This window comes from Sciurus carolinensis, chromosome 4 (assembly GCF_902686445.1).
Source record: "Sciurus carolinensis chromosome 4, mSciCar1.2, whole genome shotgun sequence".
Classification (NCBI taxonomy): Eukaryota; Metazoa; Chordata; class Mammalia; order Rodentia; family Sciuridae; genus Sciurus; species Sciurus carolinensis.
This window is the reverse complement of record NC_062216.1, coordinates 108,070,988-108,075,861: the sequence shown is the minus strand read 5'-3', so window position 1 is coordinate 108,075,861 and position 4,874 is coordinate 108,070,988. Positions and strand designations below refer to the sequence as shown.

General features: G+C 40.9%; 1 long non-coding RNA gene across 1 annotated transcript; it reads right to left on the bottom strand.

Annotated features, from left to right (window-relative positions):
• Nucleotides 1–284: 284 nt before the first annotated feature.
• LOC124984046 (uncharacterized) lies at nt 285–2,792 on the bottom strand. Its single transcript, XR_007108527.1, has 3 exons — nt 2,490–2,792; nt 1,115–1,225; nt 285–927 (listed from the first exon to the last, which is right to left on the bottom strand). It is a non-coding gene; the product is annotated as an uncharacterized LOC124984046 (long non-coding RNA).
• Between the last annotated feature and the right edge of the window lie 2,082 nt (nt 2,793–4,874).

Sequence of the window (4,874 nt, the reverse complement as noted above, 5' to 3'; positions counted from 1 at the left end):
TCTGACTTTTTGATTCTCATCACCCTAGCGGTCATTAAGAAGTACTGCATATAACCAATAATGTGAGCCCCTACATGTGGCTATAGAACTTTGAAGGCCTTTGTCTATTTTTAAAAAAACTGAATTCTTTTATTTTTTAAATTGAACCCAGAGGTCCTCTACCACTGAGTTACACTCCCAGGCTTTTTTATATTTTTTATTTTGAGACAAGGTCTCACTAAGTTACTGAGGCTGGCTTCAAACTTTAAAAAAAAAAAAAAAAAAGCCTAATATTATCTTCTAAAAGTGGTGCAGGAGAATTAGATGATTATATATTACTATAAATTGAAATGCCACGACACCTCAAATTCCCATTTGTCAAATGACCAAATGATGGTAGCTCATGGAATCACCTTCAAGCCTGAAGGAAGCAGAGCCAATGTCATTTCACAGGCAAGGCCAGTTCCATAGCCACCTGCTGGAAAGATCCGGGCATAGAAGCAAAGAACCAACGTTTAGGCGAGGGAATAGTTCCACTGGGTACAGTGGCGGCTCAATGGGAGGCTGGCTAATCTCCAAGGTGTTGCTGGAAAAGGCTTCCCGGAGAAGAAGCTGCTTAAGCTAGGCTAATGGCTGGGCGTTGCCAGGGATACAAGGTGGGAGGGGGATGGAGAACCAGTGAAAATGTCCCTCAAACCCAGAGGAGGCTTGAATAGGGAGAGAAAGCTGTGCTTCTTCTCACTTACAGGAGATGGTAGGGAAGAAATTCCACCACACATTGGTCGAAACACTTGTCTGGCATCACGGTTGACAACAGGTACTCATTGAGCATGGGGCACCTTGGAACTGTATTCAGCATTGGCAAATGCAAGGATGGTTGACTTGTCCTTGTTTTTCTAACCATGGGAAAGCCCATTAACCGTCAGGAGCTGTAGCTTTCTCAGAAGCCTGTTGAAGAAATAGGCTGCTTTCAGAATTATTTCATTCCAGAAAGGTTATAGAAGTGTTTGACAACTTTGCAACTTATTAACTTTTATCTTTTACTTGCTTTAGCCAGTTTCCTGATGCCAGACCTCAGTGTATCCTGTTATCAAAGCCACTTGTGGGAAGGGTCAGGGTTGCTCACCAGCCCTACCTTCTTTGGTGTGGTGTGAGTTTCACTAATCCTGCTTCACGTGACAGCTGACGGGTTACTCCTGTCATGCCACACTCCTTTATATATCCCAGCAAATGTGTATAACATAGTCTGGAAGAAATTGTGAATAATAATAATAATAAAAATAAAAAAAAGTAATAATAGTAAACATGTGTTTACTAGGTGTCAGGCAATGTTCTAAACACATCACGTTTATCAACTCAGTTCTCCTAAACCTGTGTAGAAGGTATAATAGCCCTGTGGTGGTTCTTTGTTATCATCTTGACTAAATTGACAGATACCTAGACAATTGGTAATGTACACTTCTAGGTCTGTCTGTGAGGGTGTTTCCAGAGAAGGTTGCCATGTGGGCCAATACAGAGAGTAAGGAAGACCCACTTGAATATGGCTGACACAGTTCTATGGACTGGGGACTGCATGGAACAGAAGCAGAAGGGGACACCCATGCATGCACAAGGCTGCTCTTGAGTGGGTATGTTTTTTTGCTGCTGCCATCGTCATACTTCAGACTCCTCACTGTTTGAATTAAGACTCATGTCACTGAGTGTCCAGCTTCTTGGACTGAGCATGCTTCTGGTTTCTCTAGGTCTCCAGCTTACAGATGGCTATTGTAGGACTATCCAGCCTCTGATCATGTAAGCCAACCTAATAAGCCCTGTTTTAATCAGCTTTTTGCTGCTGTGATCAAAAGATCTGACAAAAGTAATTTTAAAGGAGGAAAAGTTTATTTTGGGGTGCACAGATTCAGGGGTTTTGATCCATAGACAGTCGACTCTATTACTTGGGGCTTAAGGTGAGGCTGAACATTAAGACAGAGAGTGTGGCAGATGGAAGCAGCTCGCATGATGATCAGAAAGCAGAAAGAGAGATTCCACTTGCCAGATACAAAATATATACTCCAAAGCCACATCCCCAATTTCCATCACCTCTAGCCACACTCTACCTGCCTTTAGTTAATCCCCATCAGGGATGAGATTTTGGGGGACACATCAAATCCAAACCATAACAATCCCCCTTTTGCAACTATACATGCATTCTATTGGTTCTGTTCCTCTGGAGAACTCTAATACAAGCTCCAATGGACAGTTGAGGAAACTGAGACAAAGAAGTTAAATAACTTGTCAACATCATGCAGCTCCTAGGGGACATGATGAACATTTGACCCCTGATCATCTTAATCCCAACCTTATACACCTCTTATCCCTGCTTGAACCTTGTGAATGTGTAATTTTTCCAGTAATTATTGCATGGGATACTATCATAGCAGATATATTTTCCTCCTCTCCCTGTACTCATGGAGACCTCCAGTGTGGAGTAGGCTGAGAACACCAAATTCAACTGTTGTAACTCTTACCTCAAGGTCACTGGAAATGTGAAATAATGAAAGGATCTTTATCCTCTTCACAAATGGTTTTTGAATCTCTTTACAGAGACACCCACATTGTTGAGAAGATATCACAATAAGCTTGCTTTGGGGAGGAATCTGGGCCTCCTGAGTGAGGCCGAGGGTGGACTGGCTCTTACAGTTCCAAAGAAGTAGTGAATGCATCATAGAGAGGAGCCGGGGCAAGTGGGGTAAGAGGGAGATTTTCAGTGAGATGCTGTGTCCTGTGCCGTGTACACACTTCCGTGACCTCCCCACGCAGTCTTCAGTGAATTCTAGTAACATATAAACAGACCAAAAGTAATGGGATTTTTAAATGTGAAAACCAATAAAGAAGGATAGTCATTGGTATAGCACCAAGACAGAACCAGATGACGTGGGCACAAGGAGGTAGAGATCTAGGCCCCAGCAGAAGGCAAAAGAAAAGGACATTGAATTTCTAGTTTTCTTTTTTTTTAAATTTTTTACATAAAATACTTTTATTTTAGACATGCAATAAAGCTCTTTCAGGATCTGCTAATTTACAGCAAGCAACTGTATACAGATAACAAGAGTAACAACTTGCTACTGATCAGCATATAGCATTCAAAGCAAACAGGCATGAGAAAATGCATATTTGTGCAGCATTGAAACCATATGAACAATATATTGCAGGACAGGAGGAGGGATGGAGGGAAAAGCCGTATATGAAACATCAGAGTTCCCCAATGCTTTAAATGTAGTACATTATAGCAAGAATGGTAAGAATAGAAATAACAGATCTCTATACCTACCTAATACAAAGTTTGCTGGTAGGTCTTTCAGTGGTAAACAAGTTGAGTGTCTTCTGTAAGTATTGTGTAATGGCAACTTACTGAACTCAGCCTTAAAACTTCCTAGATATAAATAATGAATAATCTGGTACTTTTCCTTTTATAATAAATTATGCTTACAAGTTTTATTACAAGCATATACAGTACTGATCAATGTTAAAATTTTTTGTATTTAGAAGCATAAAACTATAGTTAATAAAGTATTAAATATTTATATAAACACAACATATTAGGAAACCTTTAACTAGGAAAATACAAACATTTAAGGGATCTCACTTTGGGATATTCTCTCTTGGAGCCTGATGGCTTCTGCATACTCTATGGCCCACTGGGTGCAGGTTGGGTGGGACAGTGCCTGGGTGACTCACTGTCCCCCAGCATAGCTGGTACAGGGCTTTGGCTGTCTGCACCAGGAAGCTCTGGACCTTGGAGCATGTCTTCAACCACCCATAGGAAACAATTATAACAGTTGCAATGCAGAAATATCCAAATCCTATGAACTTCAATGTAGTTGGAGTTGATATGCTGAACAGATATATAGATCTCTCTGGAAAACTGTGCAGCCACAGACTTCTCAGCATACAGTGAGGAATTCCTTCCTTCCCTGAAGTCTCTTATTGGTGCAGCAAGCATCAAAACAACTGCAAGAATATTCTGTAGTTGATCCATTTGAATCCTGAGACACAGCCAGGTGCATTGCATTCTAGGGGGAACCTCTTCCATGAGGAAGAACTCTAGGAGGATGGAAGTGGTGCAGTACTTTTGATCTCTGGGTCAGAGTGCAGTGTCTTGAAGAGTGCACATTTTTATTCCATAGGGATATTTGTGTCATTTATCCTTAGCACTGGTAATGACATGTTGACAACTTCACTTGCTGTATCTGAGTTCTTTCTGAGGTATGTGTGCTTTATTTCTACTGTGCTACAGGAGAACTTGGTAGTGAGTATTTCCCTCAAACAATAGCATCTGGCTCTCAGGAATGGGTCAGAACTTTTGCATAATCTTTTACTTCTGTTGAAACATAACTCTTTTGCTTTACATATTTTCCACAAACAAAAGTATTCCGTGTGATTTTGAGCTGCTCTGAATGGAAGAGAACCATTTGTCCTTTTGCTCTGGAGAACTTAAAGTGACCAGGTAATTCACTTTGGGCCAGTCCAAGACAAAGGATGTTACAGAACTGATGTTATCTTCTTTCATTTCATCCACAACAATCCACATATCTGTTAGTTTTATTTTTTTTTATTTTTATTTTTTCATTCAAGTTATTTCATCATTTTCTGGTGCTCAAAAACCAGGCCTGCTCCCTGGGTATCTTCAGCACCCCCACAGCAGAGCAACCAGGGACTACAGAAAGCGAGAGTGAATCCTAATGCCGAATCGAAATTCTAGTTTTCTGAGATAAAATAACATAAAGCTTACTTCCAAAGAAAAAGGCACACATTGAGCATGAAGTGAGATGATCAACAAAACTCCTGGCCTTCGCCTCACTGCACTCTTGGTGTGAAGTGGGGTCCTCCTGGGCCAGCTTGTGACATGTTAC